The sequence below is a fragment of the Panthera uncia genome, chromosome D4 (assembly GCF_023721935.1).
Source record: "Panthera uncia isolate 11264 chromosome D4, Puncia_PCG_1.0, whole genome shotgun sequence".
NCBI classification, from domain to species: domain Eukaryota; kingdom Metazoa; phylum Chordata; class Mammalia; order Carnivora; family Felidae; genus Panthera; species Panthera uncia.
Genome location: NC_064807.1, coordinates 44244857 through 44263674, shown reverse-complemented (window position 1 = coordinate 44263674; position 18818 = coordinate 44244857). Strand labels below are relative to the sequence as shown.

General features: G+C 38.0%; 1 protein-coding gene across 1 annotated transcript in view; it reads right to left on the bottom strand.

The window, feature by feature from the left end:
• FOCAD (focadhesin) overlaps window positions 1-18818 on the bottom strand; it is a 313963-nt gene that overhangs the window by 165484 nt on the left and 129661 nt on the right. The gene's annotated exons all lie outside the window — the stretch shown is intronic.

The following is an 18818-nucleotide window of genomic DNA, read 5'->3' as shown; positions in this document are numbered from 1 at the left end:
GGATTTCAACAACTGAATAGCCACATACAAAAGAATGAATCTGGGCCCTTTCCTTACACAACACATAAAAATTAACTCAAAGTAAATTTCAGACCTAAGTGTCAGTGCTAACACTACCAAATTCTTGAAGAAAATATAGTAGTAAATCTTTGTGACCTTGGGTTAGGCAAAGCCTTTTTAGATGGGACACCAAAAGCGAGTGCAACAAAAGAAAAAAAAAAATACATTTCACCAGCTTAAAAATATCTGTCCTTCAAAGGGCACCACAGAGGGGGGAAAAAAAAAATCACAGAATGGGGGAATTTTTTTTTTTTTTTTTTTTTACAAAACATCCATCGAATAAGATATCTGTATTCAGAATATATAAAGAATTCTTCTAATTCTATAATAAAGGGACAAATAACCCAACTCTAAAAGAGCAAAGGATCCAAAGAAGATAAGCAAATGGCAAGAAAGAAAGACAGGGATACTCAACCATAATTAGCCATGACATATTCTACTTCTAGGTATCAATCTACCCAAGAGAAATGAAAACATATCCACACAAAAAACTTGTACAGGAATGTTCAGAGCAACATAATTCACAACAGCCAAACAGTGGAAACAACCCAAGGGTCCATAAACTGATGAATGGATAAATAAAATGTAGCCTAGGGGCATCTGGATGGTGCTGGTTGAGCATCTGACTCTTGACTTCAGCTTAGGTCATGATCCCAGGGTCCCAGGAGCGAGCCCCATGTTAGGATCCGTGCTGAGCATGAAGCCTGCTTAACATTCTCTTTCTCCCCCTCTGCCCCTCTTCCCTGCTTGTGCTCTATTAAAAAAAAAAAAATGTAGCATAGCCCTACAGTGGGAATATTATTCAGCCATAAAAAGGAAAAGGAACCAACAGGGATGAACTTTGAAAACATCACGTCAAGTGAAAGAAGCCAATCATAAGAGACCACATAGTAAATGATTCCATTTATATGACATATCTAGAACAGGCAAATCTATAGAGACAGAAAGTAATTGCATGAGATTGGAAAGTTGTAGAGGGAAATGGGGAGTGATTGCTAATGGGTACAAGGTTTCTTTGGGGGATGATAAAACTGTTCTCAAAGTATTTGTAATTATGTTTGCACAACTCTGTGAATATACTAAAAATCACTGAACTGTACACTTTGCATGAATTACATAGCATATATAACACAAAGCATGTGAATTATATCTCAATAAAACTATGAGCCTATCAATGGCACACTTTAGTACCAAAACGAATTATTTTCCTTCCAGTGCATTTCAGTTTTGTTGTCCAGAATGTTACATGTCCTCTATCTGCTATAATCTTAGAAAGTCTGTTTCTTCTAAGCTTAAGAAAACATCTACTTTAATTCACTTTCAAGAAGGAAGAAAAATTCTCCAAACCCTACTAACCAAAAAGTAACAGTTGAACATTAATTCATTAATGACCTTGACCATGATATACCATGGCAGCATTTGGAACTACACATTATAAGGACCACAGGCTCACAGCACATAGCCAGAATTGATGTTTTTAACAAGTGCTGGGACTCTGTTAAAACAGAAGTTCTATCACCCTATATTGAGCAAATGAACGGAGACAAATTTTTGAATTGGCTTCTTATTCCCCATTTTAATTAAAAACAAAAGGTTATCTTAGATTGCATTACACAAGTCTCAATTACCCCTTCTGGTAAGATTTCTACCAAGACACTTTGACAGATTCTTAGTTCTGGGAAGGCAATCAGTACATTTACTGACATTTTATAAAATAGTGTATTTAGCCGTATGGCTTCCAAACAACTGGTTTAATTATATTGTCAGAAAAGAAATAAAGTACTCTATTTATGTTAAAGAGTACAGTTTTTTTGTTTTGTTTTGTTTTGTTTTGTTTTTATGAGCCCCAGACTTAAAAAGTATGTATGGGTGGGTTTTTTTTTTTTTTTTTTTTTCTGAGTTCAGGAATGAAAAAAACCTACGTGGGAAACTTTTACTGTAAATAATCTTAAATTCATGCCTTCAACAGTTCCAAGGCTATTATAGCCCAAATTATATCCTCAAAAGTAAATGGGAAAAACAAAATAGGTATTATTTCATTAAGAAAACAGATGCAGATATAGACGTGTGGAAATTTTTTTTTTTTTTGCATAAAGTATGTACCATTGTTTTCCCAATGAAATAACATACGTGTATTGATTGATTTGAGATGTAATTATGAGCTCTTGATCCCTCTGTTCTTGATCATTCTACTCTCTGCAGGCAGAAAAGACAATGAATGCTCTGACTTTAAATTTAAAATAAGCTGGGGGCAGCTGGGTGGCTCAGCCGGTTGAGTGTCAGACTTCAGCTCATGTCACGATCTCACCATTTGTGAGTTTGAGCCCCGCATCAGGCTCTGTGCTGACAGCTCAGAGCCTGGAGCCTGCTTCAGATTCCGTGTTTCCCTCTCTCTCTCTGCCCCGCACCACCACCCACCCCCAGCTCTGTCTCTCTTTGTCTCTCAAAAATAAACATTAAAAAAAATTTTTTTAATTAAAAAAATAAAATTAAATAAGTAAATAAATAAATAAGTAAAATAAGCTGGAAAGTGTCCTCTAATTCACAGTCTCAAGATCTTCTGGTTTTAGAAAATACTAAGCTTTTGCTTCCCTTTTTCAGAATTCAAGTCACTGATGAACAACTGATTGAGAATGATGGGATTATTAAGGAGCTCCATAAGACTACCAGCAGATTCGTCAACAGAAATCTTATAGGCCATAAGGGGATGCAGGATAATATATTTAAAGTGCTCAAAGAAAAAAACAAAAAACAAAAAAACAGACAACCAGGAATACTATGTCCAGCAAAACTTTCCTTGAAAAACGAAAGAGAAATAAAAACGTTTTCAAATAAACAAAAGCTGAGAGAATTCACCCATCAGACCTGCTTTTAAAGAAACTCTAAAGGTAGTCCTTCAAGATGAAATCAAAGGACCTTACACAGCAACACAAAAGCATATGAATGTATAAAGCTCACTTTAAAGGTAAATAAATAGAAGAATACACAATACTATAATACTATGATGATACTGCATAAATCACTTTCAATTCTGGTATGGAAGTTAAAAGACAAATGCATAAATAACTATATAAAAATATGTTAATGGATACACAATATAAAAAGATGTAATTTGTGAGAACAATAACAAAGTGTGGGGGAAATAAAAAAGTAGAGTTTCTGTATGCAAATGAAGTTATGTTGTTACCAGCTTATAATACACCATTACAGCTGTGTTTTCTATAAGCCCCACGGTAACCACAAAGAAAATACCTAGGGAAGATACACAAAAGATAATGAGTAAAGAATCAAAGCACTTCACTACAAAAAAAAAAAAAAAAAAAAAAAAAAAAATCAATGAAACACAAAGTAAGATAGCAATAGAGGAAAAGAGGGCAAAAAAGCTGTTAAGACTGACAGACAATAGAGTGCCCGGGTGGTTCAGTCAGTTAAGTGTCCAACTTTAGCTCAGGTCATGATCTCATGGTTAATGGGTTCAAGCCCCATACCAGGCTATGTGCTGACAGCTCAGAGCCTGGAGCCGGCTTCCGATTCTGTGTCTCCCTCTCTCTTTCTGACCCTCCCTTGCTCATGCTCTGTCTCTGTCTCTCTGTCTCTCTATCTGCCCCTTCCCTGCTTGCACTCTTTCTCAAAAAGAGATAAATGTTAAAAAAAAAAAAAATTAAAAAAAACTGACAGAAAATAATGAACAAAACGCCAATATTAAGTCCTTCTCTATTTGTAATTACTTTAATTTTTTTTTTTAACGTTTATTTATTTTTGAGACAGAGAGAGACAGAGCATGAACAGGGGAGGAGCAGAGAGAGAGGGAGACACAGAATCCGAAACAGGCTCCAGGCTCTGAGCTGTCAGCACAGAGCCCGACGCGGGGCTCGAACTCATGGACCGTGAGATCATGACCTGAGCCGAAGTCGGACGCTTAACGGACCAAGCCACCCAGGTGCCCCGTAATTACTTTAAATGTAACTGGATGAACCTCCGTAATCAATACACAGAGTGGCTGGCAGGATGAAAACCATGATACAAATACACGCTGACTACAAGAGATTCTTGTCACATTTAAGGATACACATAGGTTAAAAAGGAAAGGATAAAAGAAGATATTCCATGCAAATGGTAAGCAAAAGAGAGCAAGGACAGCCATATACTTATATGATACAACACAGCCTTTAAGTCAGAAACCATCACACAAGACAAAGACATTATTATAAAATATTTTTAATGTTTATTTTTTTTTGAGAAAGCGAGTGAGACAGAGAGTGAGCGGGGATGGGCCAGAGAGAGGGAGACCCAGAATCGGAAGTAGGCTCCAGGCTCTGAGCCACCAGCCTAGAGCCCGACGCGGGGCTCGAACTCACGGACCGCGAGATCATGACCTGAGCTGAAGTCGGACGCCCAACCGACTGAGCCACCCAGGCACCCCTGACAAAGTCATTATTATAATAAAAAGGGTCAATTCACCAGGAAGATAGACAACTATAAATACACAAGCAGCCAGCATCAGAGCAATATATGTAAGCCCAAATATATGAAGCAAACATTTACAGAACTAAAGGGGGAGTATTCTCCAGAATAGATCACATACTAGCTCACAAAGTAACTCTTAAATTTAAGAAGACTGAAATGATACCAATTATCTTTTCTGACCACAGTGGAATGAAACTGTGAGTGAACAACAGTAAGAAAACAAAAAAATGCACAAATACAAGGAAACTAAAAACCACACTCTGGAACAACCAATAAGTCAAAGAAGGAATCTAAAAGGAAATTAGAAAATATTTTGAGGGGTGCCTGGGTGGCTCAGTAGGTTAAGTGTCCGATGCATGGTTTTGGCTCAGATCATCATCTCACAGTTTCAGGAGTTCGAGCCCCACATCAAGCTCTCTACCGGCAGCATGGAGCCTGCTTCAGATTGTCTCTCTCCCTCTGCCCCTCCCCTGTTCTCCCACGCACCTCCAAAATTAATTAAGTAAATTAAAAAGAAAAGAGATCTCAAACTAACTTTATCCCTCAAGGAACTAGAAAAAGAATAAGCTAAAACAGAGTTAGCAGAAGGAAGAGAATAGTAAAGATTAAAGCAGAAATAAATGAAATAAGGAATAGAGAAGTCGGAAAAAAACAAAATTAAGAGTTGGGATTTTAAAAGATCAGTAAAACTGACAACACTATCTAGAGTAAGAAAAAAAAGAGAAAAGACTCAAAATCAGAAATGAAAGAGGAGACATTACAATGGGAGTCACAAAAATAAAAAAGGATATAAGAGACAATTATATACACTTATACAACAATAAATGGAATAACCTAGAAGAAATGGATAAATTCATAGAAACATACAACTTACAAAGACGGAATCATGAATAGAGAATGGGAACAGACAGGTAATGAAGAAGGAGATTGAATCAGTAATCAAAAACCCAGAAATAGCCCAAGAGCTGATGGCTTCACAGGTGATTTCCACCAAACATTTCAGTAAGAATTAACACCAATCTTTCTTAAACTTTTCCCCGAAAATTGAAGAGGTGGGAATACTTCCAAATTCCTTTTATGAGACCCTATCATTATCAGACCAAAACCAAAAGACACTACAAAGAAAAGAAAACTACAGGCCAATATCCCTTATGAACCTGGATGCAAAAATCCTCAAAAAAAAAAAAAAAAATACTAGCAAACAGAATTCCACAGAATCCTTTAAAAAGATCACATACAGTGACCAAGTGGGATTTACCTCTGGGATGCAGGAATGGTTCCATACACAAAAATCAATCATGGTACAAACTACATAACAGAATGATGGAAAAAAAAAAAAAATTACATGATCACCTCAATAGACAGGAAAAAAAAAAAAACATATGCCAAAACTCAACACACTTTCATGATAAAAGCATTCCTTAGCTAGGGATGGAAGGAAATTACCTCAAAACAATAAAAGCTCTATCTAAAAAGTCCACAGCTACCAGCACAGTCAACAATAAAAAACCAAAAGCTTTTCCTCTAAGACCGGGAACAAAGAAAGGGTGCCTACTCTTTCCATTTCTATTCAAAACAGTACTAAAAGTACTAGCCAAAGCCATTAGGCAGGGGAAAAAAAAGAAAAAAGAAAGAAAGAAAGATCACCCAAAACAGAAAGAAAGAAGTAAGATTATCTTTGTTTGCAGATGACATGACATTACATGCAGAAAACCCTGAGGACTCCACCAAAAACAAGATAGTTAAAACTAATAAATGAATTCAGGAAACTTGCCAGATACCAAATGAACATTAAAAAAAAAACCTCAGGGGCACCTGGGTGGCTCAGTTGGTTAAGCATCTAACTTCAGCTCAGGTCATGATCTCATGGTTCATGAGTTCAAGCCCCATATCAGGTTCTGTGCTGACAGTGTGGAGCCTGCCTTGTCTTCTCTCTCTCTCACTCTCTCTGTCCCTCCCCACTTGTTATCTCTCTCTCTCTCTCTCTCTCTCTCTCTCTCTCACTCAAAATAAATAAATAAACTTAAAAAAAATCAGATGTGTTTTCATACAGTAATAACAAATAATCCAAGAAGGAAATTAAGAAAACTATCTCGGGGCACCTGGGTGGCTCAGTCAGTTAAGCATCCAACTTTGGCTCAGGTCATGATCTCACAGTTCATGGGTTCGAGCCCCGCGTCAGGCTCTGTGCTGACAGCTCGGAGCCTGAAGCCTGCTTCTGATTCTGTGTCTCCCTCTCTCTCTGCCCCTCCCCTGCTCACGCTTTGTTCTCTGTCTCACAAAAATAAATAAATGTAAAAAATAAGAAAACTATCTCATTTACAATAGCATCAAAAAAATAAAATACTGGGGCGCCTGGGTGGCTCAGTCGGTTGAATGTCCGACTTCAGCTCAGGTCACGATCTCACGGTCCATGAGTTCGAGCCCCGCGTCGGGCTCTGGGCTGATGGCTCAGAGCCTGAAGCCTGCTTCCGATTCTGTGTCTCCCTCTCTCTCTGCCCCTCCCCCATTCATGCTCTGTCTCTCTCTGTCTCAAAAATAAATAAATGTTAAAAAAAAAATTAAAAAAAAAATACTTAGGAATAAATTCAACTAACAAAGTGAAAGACTTATATACTGAAAACTGCAAAGCATTGCTTAAGTTAAAAGAAGACACAAATAAATGGAAAAACATCTTGTGTTTATAGACTGAAAGAACTAATATTGTTAAAATGTATGTACTACCCAAAGCAATCTACAGATTCAGTACAATCCCTATCAAAATCCCAATGGCATATTTTGCACAATAGAAAAAACAACCCTAAAAATCAATGGGCCCTGAATAACCAAAACAATCTTGAGAAAGAGAAACAAAACTGGGTGCCTTTCACTTCCCGACCTCAACACATATTACAAAGCTACAGTAATCACAACAGTGTGATGCAAGGACAAACAGACCAATGGAAAAGAAGAGAAAGCTCAGAAATAATTCATGCATATGTGGCCAATTTATTACAAAGAAGCCGAGAAAATACAATGGAGAAAGGACGGCCTCTAGAATAAACGGTGCGGAGACAACAGAATGTCTGCATGAAAAAGGACACTGGACCCTTATCTTACACCATACACAAAAATCAACTCAAAATGAATTGAAGACGGAAACAGAAGCCCTGAAACTATAAAATTCCTAAAAGAAAACAAAGGGGAAAAACTTTGTAACACTGGTCTTGGCAATGTTTTCTTGGATAGGACACCTAAAGTACAGGCAACAGAGGCAAAAACAGACAAGTGGGCCTACTTCAAACCAAAGCACTTCCGTGCAGGAGAGGAAACAATCAACATAGTTTAAACAACAACAACAACAAGAAAAAACAATCTACAGAATGGCAGAAAATACTTATAAACTCCATATCTGATAAGAGGTTAATATCCAAAACACATTCCAAATGACAAAAAAAAAAAAAAAAAAAAGACAACAACCAAATAACTCAATTAAAAATTGAGCCAAGTTGTTGAACAGACATTTTCCAAAGACGTACAAACGGCCACAGGTAGAGGGAAAGATGCTCAACATCACGCATCATCAGGGAAATTCAAATCAAAACCATCATGAGCTACCACCTTACACCTGTTAGGACAGGCATTATCGATAAAACAGAAAACACGTGTTGGTGAGGCTATGGAAAAACTGGAACCCTCGTGCACTATTGGTGGAATGTAAAATGGTGCAGCCACTACGAAACACAGCACTAAGGTTCCTCAAAAAAATTTTAAAAAAACTTACATATGACGATCCAGACTTTATACTCCTGGGAATTTCAAAACAAGTACTAGTCTCTTTTAAATATACCGACAGGGGGCGCCTGGGTGGCTCGGTCGGTTGAGCATCCGACTTCAGCTCCCGTCATGATCTCTCCCTGTTCGCGGGTTCAAGCCCCACATTGGGCTTGCTGCTGTCAGTGTGGAGCCTGCTTCAGATCTTCTGCCCCCTCTCGCTCTGCCCCTCCCCCACTCGTACTCTCTAAAATAAACATACATTAAGAAATAAATAAAATAAAATAAAATAAAATAAAAATTATACTGACAAAATACTATTAACTGCACAGTTGCTGTTAGGTACCTTCTAAACCAATAGTCTTTCTATTGAAACACAAACAAACTTTTCTCTAATATTTTACGGACTATAAGACTAATTGTGGGGCGCCTGGGTGGCTCAGTCAGTTGAGCATCCAACTTCGGCCCATTTCATGATCTCACAGTTCGTGAGTTCGAGCCCTGTGTCGGGCTCTGTGCTGATAGCTCAGAGTCTGGAGCCTGCTTCGGATTCTGTGTCTCCCTTTCTCTTTCTCTCCCTCTCTCTCTCTCTCTGTCTCTCTCTCTCTGCCCCTCCCTGACTCGTTCTCTCTCTCTCTCAAAGATAAATAAACTTAAACTTTAAAAAAAAGGGTCTAATTGCTTGCCTTCCTTTATTTGACACTGTTAGTATTTATAATGAAACACGCACAGGGATTGTCTTTTAATATTTCAAAGAACTGCAGTATTTCAAAAGAATTGAAATCGGGATCTGGAAGAGGTATTTGCACTCCCATGTTGACTGCAGCATTATTCACAATAGTCAAGAGATGGAAACAACCTAAATATCCATCAATAGATGAAAAGGTAAAGAAAATGTGGCACATACATACAATGAAGTATTATTCAGCCCTAAAAGAAAGGAAATCCTGTCATACACTACAGCACGGATGCATCTTGAACATATTATCTTGAAACAAACATCTTGAAACAAGCCAGTCACAGACAAATACTGCGTGACTCCACATTTATATGAGGTATCCAAAGTAGACAGCCTTCCAAGAAGAAAGTAGACTGGTGATTGCCAGGGAGAAGGGTAAATAGGGAGTTGCTATTTAATGGGTATAGAGATTCAGCGGCTTCCAAGATCAAAGTCTTGTACAAGATGCTGTACTGTACCCCCAACAATTTGATAAGAAGGTATATTTCATGTTACGTGTTTTTTACACCCCAATCTTAAAAAAGAATCAAGGAGTTGTTTTTGGTTTTTGTTTTAGGAGTCAGGAGAGTCGTTGTCAAGTTCATTTAGTTAAACAATGTTACTTTGTAGATGATGGAAGTGAGGTCCAGAGGGACCCAGTTAGTGGCTGGGGTCCGTGCCTCAGTTCACCCCTCCATTTTACTTGGCAGAGTGAAAGCAATCAGAGATTCCAGGCCATCTATATATAACAGGATAAAAGGCTATCACGTAAGATTTCTCCCTGTAATTAGAGAAAACATACAGGACAAAACAAGCAGGAGAGACATACGCCAGCATCTCCTTGGAGTCAATCGTACGAAGAACAGAATATAAAAATTTAACTCTGGACGCCATGAAAAATGTCCACATTGGCCACACCGTATGAGGGTAGACAGAATGCAATAGTCTCCCAGACAGTTCTATCATGAAATCATGAGTAGCGCCAGCTGCTTATAAATTATGAGATAAAAAGTGCTTTGTTATTCATCGTAGTCGTCAGATGGGGTGATATACAATTAACATTCACATCTATCACTCTTTTTAAGGGGACAGAGGTAGCTCATACTTTATTACTATATAAAAGATGCAGTAATAAATTAATATCAACGGAAATAAAGATAGCGAAAAGAAGCAATTTAAGACACGGTCATCTAATGGAAGATGCAAAAATCCAAAGCAGCATCGGGTTTTCTTTAACTTTTCAGACTTAGGTTTTAACAAAATTGGATGGGAGCTACACAGGTACATTCCTCGTTCATATTTTATTTATACCCGTAGGTTAGATCAATGCTGAACCATCTTTGCGTAAGACTTTCTCCTGTAGAAAAAATGGAAGTAAATCTTATGTACACAAGTTATTTGCCATTTAGAAAACAGTGGGAAGAAAACAGTGTGTGTTAAGTCAGAAATGAAAGAAATGCGTTTTTATACAAAGAATGAATAGACTTGAATGGTACATACAAAGAGAAGCAAAAATGCATTCCTTAGTAATTTGAACACTGAAACCTTACAAAATTATTTATTCTACAAAAGAAGGGCATAATGTACTATTAGTCCTTTGAACATTAGCTAATTCCACTTTCCTCACTTACTTCCTCACATAACTACTTACGGTTTCTGCTTATTATTTAAGTAATACATTGGAACGCAGTCCACTGATGAAGTGCTGAAAAGCTAATCATTCCCTTCACTTACAAGGAAGCGGCAGGCAGGTGGCAACATCAAAGAAATGTAAACAGTACAATTTTATTCTTCTGTGGCTCAAATTATATTTGTATCATAACATAATGAAATAAGTGGTTTAGGGTTTGGAGATTTCAACTTTGAGAGTCAAACAAGGTCAAGGGAAGAAAGAGCTCTAGAACATGGAAGATTCCCTGGTAGGAGCCTTCGTTCTATTCACTCTAGCCTTATTCCAGTCCAGCCTGAGCATCTGATCTATAGCGACTCCTCTAGGGGCACCTGGGTGGCTCAGTTGGTTGAACGTCTGACTTCGGTTCCGGTCACGATCTCACAGTTCACAGGTTTGAGCTTCCACATCGGGCTCTGTGCTGACAGCTCGGAGCCTGGAGCCTGCTTCATTCAGATCTTGTGTCTCCCTCTCTCTCTCTGCCCCTCCCTTGCTTGCATTCTCCCTCCGTCTCTCTCTCTCTCTCTCTCAAAAATAAACGTTAAAAAAAAATTTATAGTGACTCCTCTATCAGCTAACATCTACTAAACAGTCACTATGAACAGCATCCTAAACACTTTATAGAAAATCACTATCATCACCTTGTTTTAAATGACAAAAGCAAAACTCATAAAGGACAAATAATTTGCCCTAGCTAACAGAGCTGGTACATACTGGAGTTAGGAATGGACCAAAGCAATTGAACCCCAAAGCCCATGTACTTGGCACTCTGCCCTGCCAAAGACAGGGATGACATCTTCTTGACTTTTGTCTCTCTGGTTCCCAGGATAACATAAATGCTTTCAAAACTACTGCTAATTTCTTTGCTCTGATTCCATTCAGCAAGATGGATCTTGTAATAATGTTATAGCTATTTGATGAGGTCAACAATTACTAAAAACATACCACTTGTAAAGCAAAGTCCTTGAGGACGGCACTCTAACCAAATTAACACAGAATGAGAAAATTTACCTACTAGGTCAATGTTACCAGGATATCAAAATGTTACCAAGACATCCATCCGAATTTGAGGTAAGAAGTTCCAGTATATAGGAAATCAGGTCAACAACACAGGAGCTCCGCGAATGGAAAAACAGGAGAAACATCACTACACTAGAAGGTAAAGTCAAGTATCAAATCACTTGACGAGTTTAAAACCCTGGAAGCAAAGAACCATGATCTTTCTCTACCTCAACTTGACTTCCAGGTTAGTCTCCTTAGCCATCTGAACCTTCATTACCTCTCAGAGTCAGAGGTAACTTACATTTTTAGAAAAAATGGTATAAGAAACCTTAAATTATAAAGTAATGGTTAGCCATATAATTAATATGCAACCCCCAGTGGGAAAAAGAAATATAACCAACCTTAAGTTTTTTGATTGCTAACATTTTGACACTTGCTATAAATGATAAGTACAACGACTGAATTCCTGTAAGCATAAAATTTCCTTCCTGAACAAAAGCAGGTTTTACATTTCTACCACAATCACATCTAAATCTTTGGTGGTCAGACCGGCAGGACACAAGTTAAAAGTCAATGTCTTATAAATATAATGTGTGTATTTTTCCTTCCAATTAGGTGCAGTCAATTTCTACTACTGTATCTGTCACTGGCAATGTGTTCTACATCAGAGTTGGAAGAAGTCTGAATGTCCTCTAATAGTGGGATACAATTAGATATAGCTCAGCTAGGTAACCAATTATGTAATAAAAATAGAGTCAATGCTTTTGAATGTATTAAAATAGTAAACTGCTCAAAGAACCCAGAGCTATGACAGGTCGATTTATTGGAATATGAAAGACGATGCCAGACTGACAATGGTAAATGTGAAGCCAATCCATTCTACATTTGAGAAAAAAAGATTAAATGGCCAACATGAGTTGGCTGAATATAAAGTATGACTCCAATCTTCACTCTTTTTCAATGACAAAAGAAATCCTTTGAAGATTAAGTAAGTGGTAAATATCTTAATACTATGCATTTTACAAGGTTCTAATTCAGTCTCAAATAAAAGACTGACCATTAAATAGGGTCTACACGAATAATGGTAAACAAATGACCTTATTAGAATGCTATATTGGCCAAGAAGATTAACACCCAGGATGAAGTGAAATTAATGAAAGCAGCCAGTAACATAAAAAAGGATTGATTTAAATTTCTTGCAACAGTGAATAAGAAGACTGATTCCTCTGCTTGGAGTAGATGGTGTACCATTAAGGGATGAAAGAAAACAGATTTAGTAAACTCCTATCGTGCATGCTCTCTGCATTGAGGAAAATCATTAGACTACAAAGATAAAATGAATGTTAGTAAGCAGACACTGACCGTGACATTCATGACAGGAGCAGACGGTGCAAACCAAGAGTTAAAACATTAATCCGTGAATGATAGAAAAACTAGTTAATGAGGAGCAAGAATCCTAACATATTACCATGCAAGAAAAAAATTCCAGACGGATTCAAGAATTTAAATCAAAGAGAAATATCTTTTAAGAAACCAGAATGGTATGGGAATATTTACATGTTCTCTAGAAAGAACTCAGGAAGCATTAAAACAATGAGCAACTACATAAAGATGGATAAAATTTAAGAAAAAGAATATTTAAAAAGTTTCAAAAAGCTGTTCAATTTAAAGGCATGTTGGCATAACAAAATATTCAGTAAGTTGGAAGATAAAGGTAAGGAAATCTCCCAAGAAGTAGAGTAAAAAATAGAAGGAAATAAAAAAAAGAAAGATAAGAAAATTTTAAGATCAGTATAGGAATTCAGGGTCCAAATAAGAGAATTTCCAGAAAGAAAAATAAGGTCAGCAGAAAGGGAAAGAAAGTAATGGCAATAGAATAAAAAAAAAAAAAAAAATTCCAGAATTAAAGGAACTGCATTTCCAGATTAAAAAGAGCTACCAATTATCCAGCCCAAGAGATGAAAAGGGAAAGAGCCTAAAAGTCCACTGACTGATGAATGTATCAAGATGTGGTACACATACACAAGGGAATATTACTCGGCGATAAAAAAGAACAAAAACTTGCCATTTGCAACTATGTGGATGGAGCCAGAGTGTATTATGCTAAGTGAAGTCAGTCAGTCATAGAAAGACAAATACCATATGATTTCATTCATGTGTAATTTCAGAAACAAAACTGATGAACAGGGCAGGGTGGGGCAGTGCAGGGAAAAGAGGCAAACCAGGAAATAGACTCTTAACTATAGAGAACAAACTGAGGGGTTACTGGGAGATGGGCTAAATGGGTGATGGGCATTAAGGAGGACACTTGTTGGGATGAGTACTGGGTGTTGTACGTAAGTGATGAATCACTAAATTCTATACCTAAAACTAATATTACACTGTATGTTAACTGGAATTTAAATAAAAACTTGAAGAGAAAAAAAAAAAAAAGAATATATATTCACATCAAGGCACGTCATCATGAAATTTCAGGGCATCGGGGCCAAGAGAAGATCCTAAAGGCTTCCTAAAAGGAAAAATAAAAACAAACACTAGGTTCACATAAACATACTCAGAAATTCAGTAAGTAGAATAACTTTGAATTTCTCCGTCCCAACACTGCAAGCTATGGAAACAACATACAAATAAACATACAAAAACAGAGCAAATAAGATTGTGGGGGAAAAAATGATTTCTAGCCCAGAATTCCACATCTAGCCAAACTAACCCAATACCTGCCACACGGTAAAGCATTAATAGTTAGCTATTACACACACACACACACACACACACACACGATTATCAACCAATTATTTCACATTCTAAAGAATGCATGCTCTCTAAATAAATAAATAAATAAACTTAAAAATAAACTTTAAAAATACATATAAAAAAGGTAGGGGGCTCAGGTCACAATCTCAAAGTTCAGGAGATCAAGCCCCACATCGGCCTCTGCATTGCCAGTATAGAGCCTGTCTGGGATTCTCTCTCTCCATCTCTCGTTCTCCCTCTCTAACCCTCACTTCCTCTCTCTCTCAAAATAAACACATAAACGTAAAAAAAATACATATGAAAGACTACAAAAATTCTTAAGATACAAATTCCTTTCCCACAAAGTATAGGCAAAACACATAAATCTAAAACTCAAAGAAAATGAAACAAATCTAGCACCAAAGTAACTTGAAAACCCACGATCAACTTCTAAAACTAAAAATAAGATCCAGAGGTGCCTGGGTGGCTCGGTCGCTTGAGCGACCAACTCTTGATTTCAGCTCAGGTCGTGATCTCCTGGTTCATGAGTTCGAGCCCCACATTGGGCTCTGTGCTGTCAGCGCAAAGCCTGCTGGGGATTCTCTCCCTCTCCCTCTCTCAAAAATAAACAAACAAACAAACAAAAAACTAAAAATAAGATCCTATTCTCACATACTGAAGTTTAAAATATTTTAAATTATAAATTTAATGTAAACATACAGTGAAACAGATATTTTCATGTAATTCTGAGAGAGTAAAATGTGATACAATGTTCCTAAAATGAAAATTTTCAAACTTCATTTAAAAAGTTCAGTTCCGATCTAAGATTTGCTTCAAAAGCACATTACAGGGGCGCCTGGGTGGCTCAGTCGGTTGAAGTGTCCGACTTCAGCTCAGGTCGTGATCTCGTGGTTGGTGAGTTTGAGCCCCGCGTCCAGCTCCGTGCTGACAGCTCGGAGCCTGGAGCCTGCTTCCGATTCTGTGTCTCCCTCTCTCTCTGTCCCTCCCCTGCTCATGCTCTGTCTCTGTCTCAGAAATAAATAAAACATTAAAAAAAAATTTTTAATATTAAAAAAGAAAAGCACATTATAGAGCTCAGGACTGTGGAGTAGAAGGTAGAGAAGATACAGCTCAACCATGCAATGACTGTTGAGATTAAGGGATGTGTGTGTCAAGTTTATTCTCTCCACTGTTGAATATAAAGTTTTTCATAATAAAAGTTAAAAATTTCCTAACCTTGTATTCTCTCTATATTTTTTAAACAAATGAGAAGTTCAAAAACATTTATTTCCCCAGATATACATAAACATACGTATGACAGCATGTATTCTCTTTATGTCAGAGTAAATCAACTAATAAAGCAAAACAAAAAGTTCCATATTAAAAACCACTAATAGAGTGTACAATACACATGCACGACATGTTCCAGGAAAAAAAAAATACCATAAACAGGATTTTTTGTTATAACTACCAAAAAAAACACACTAAAAACAAAAAAGGGGGAGGGGGCAAAGAGAAACAAAATTCTGTGTTCTGCACTACTGAAAAACTGAAGACAGACAACGGATATCTTGAAATATTTTTTAAAAATTTTGTGTGTTTATTCATTTTTGAAAGACAGAGACAGAGCGCAAGCAGGGGTGGGGCAGAGAGAGAGGGGGACACAGAATCGGAAGCGGGCTCCAGGCTCTGAGCTGTCAGCACGGAGCCCGACGCGGGGCTCGAACTCACGAGCCGTGAGATCATGACCTGAGCTGAAGCTGGACGCTCACCCGACTGAGCCACCCAGGCGCCCCAATATCTTGAAATATTTAAAGGGCTAATATATAAATGACAAATCAGACTTGTTTTATGTAATCCTGCAGCCCAAATCAGAAGGCATATTTGGATTTAATAAGGAAAAGGGATTTTTTTTTTAATTTTTAAAGAACAGAGTGGGCTGCCCCAAGAGGAACTAAGTTTTAACTAAAGGTACCTAACAAGAGAATGAGAATCCCCTACTTAGAAGATGTTTAATGGATATGTTTAAATATCAAAAGAGAGAGTAGGAAGGAACATTGTAACAACTGGTTTTGGACCTGCTACTTAAAAAATAAATCACACTCCAGATTAATCAAAATTGAAGTAAATTTTTATTCACAAAAGAGTTACCACTGCAGGCCTGAGATTGCCATCCTTAAAAGACTTCATTGCAAAGTCAGCCTTTGGGTGGGATCCTGGAAAGTGGATTTTCTAAGGGTTCCCACCATTCTTTACTAAAACATGGTGCCTAACCAGCACCCAATAAAAACCTTGGGCACAGAGTCTCTAACGAGTTTCCCTACTAGACAACACTACATATGTTGTCTCAATTCAGGGCAAGTGCAGCCTGTGTGAGTCCCCTGGGAGACGACGCTTGGAAGCTTGCACCTAGTTTCCCCTGAACTTCACCCAATGATTCTTTTCCCTTACTCATTTTGCTTGTTACCCGTTTGCTGTAATAAATCACAGTCATGGTTGCAACTATATCCTGAGTCCTGTGGGTCCTTCTAGCAAATCACGGAACCTGGGTGTAGGGCTGGTGACCCCTGAGCCAGAATCATCTTACTTATATTTTGCTTTAAAAAAAAAAAAGAAAAGAACACTAGCAATTAAAAAAAAGTTATATAGATTTTTTAAAAGAACTTCTAGAGTATTTCTAATATCAACAGTAACAGTAAACTTTCCTACGAGCTGTATAGCTAACAAAAATACTGAAGGCCAACTCCACAGTGGATGTCGTGTTAGGCTTTAAGGATACATCTAAGAAAAGTCAGCCCCTGCTCTCCAGGAGTTCACGGTCTACTTAAGAAACTAACAGAATCTCAATCATCATTGACTGAATAAGCCAAAGTCAACTTTGAAGATAAAAAGTACAGAAATAGTTTCTATAGACAGAAATTAAGATATAAGAACAAGAAAACAATTCAAAACAGTCTTTGATAAGTGCAAACTACTAACCATGACTGCTTTTCATTTTTCAGAGGAAGGGCGAGATTCTAGAGTTGGGCTGCCCAATAGAGTAGCCACTAGCCGTATGTGGCTATTTTTTTCTTTAATGGTTATTTTTGAGAGAGAGAGCGAGCAAGCACAAGCAGGGAAGGGAGAAGCAGAGGAAGGGAGAGGGAAGGAGGGAGAGGGAGAGGGGAGAGAGGAGAGGGAGACAGAGAGAGAGACAGAGAGAGAGACAGAGAGAGAGAGAAACCCAAGCAGACTCCACACTGTCAGCACAGAGCCCAACGAGGGGCTTGAACTCACAAACCGTGAGCTCATGACCTGAGCCGAAGTCAAGAATCAGACGCTCAACAAACTGAGCCACCCAGGCACCCCACATGTGGCTATTTAAACTTGAATGAAACTAGTTAAAATCAAATAAAACTAAAACTCCAGTTCCTCAGTCACATTAGCCAAATTCCAAGTGTTCGATAGTCACCTCAGGCTAGTGGCTACCCTATCACACAGCACAAATTATAGAACATTTCGGAAAGTTCTACGGGACCAGGCATGCCTCCGATGATTGCTACACATTATCTGTAATGGCAACAATAACAAAACAGGGACAGCTGAAACATCTGGCCATGGGGGAAACGGCTACACACATTAAGCTGTGGCTAAACTGTGGAACACGAGCGTCCTTTAAAAATCATCAAGTAGATGGCACAAAAACAGACACATAGACCAATGGAATAGAATAGAAACCCCAGAAATAGACCCACAAACGTATGGCCAACTCATCTTTGACAAAGCAGGAAAGAACATCCAATGGAAAAAAGACAGTCTCTTTAACAAATGGTGCTGGGAGAACTGGACAGCAACATGCAGAAGGTTGAAACTAGACCACTTTCTCACACCATTCACAAAAATAAACTCAAAATGGATAAAGGACCTGAATGTGAGACAGGAAACCATCAAAACCTTAGAGGAGAAAGCAGGAAAAGACCTCTCTGACCTTAGCCGTAGCAATCTCTTACTCGACACATCCCCAAAGGCAAGGGAATTAAAAGCAAAAGTGAATTACTGGGACCTTATGAAGATAAAAAGCTTCTGCAGAGCAAAGGAAACAACCAACAAAACTAAAAGGCAACCAACGGAATGGGAAAAGATATTTGCAAATGACATATCGGACAAAGGGCTAGTATGCAAAATCTATAAAGAGCTCACCAAACTCCACACCCGGAAAACAAATAACCCAGTGAAGAAATGGGCAGAAAACATGAATAGACACTTCTCTAAAGAAGACATCCGGATGGCCAACAGGCACATGAAAAGATGTTCAACGTCGCTCCTTATCAGGGAAATACAAATCAAAACCACACTCAGATATCACCTCACGCCAGTCAGAGTGGCCAAAATGAACAAATCAGGAGACTATAGATGCTGGAGAGGATGTGGAGAAAC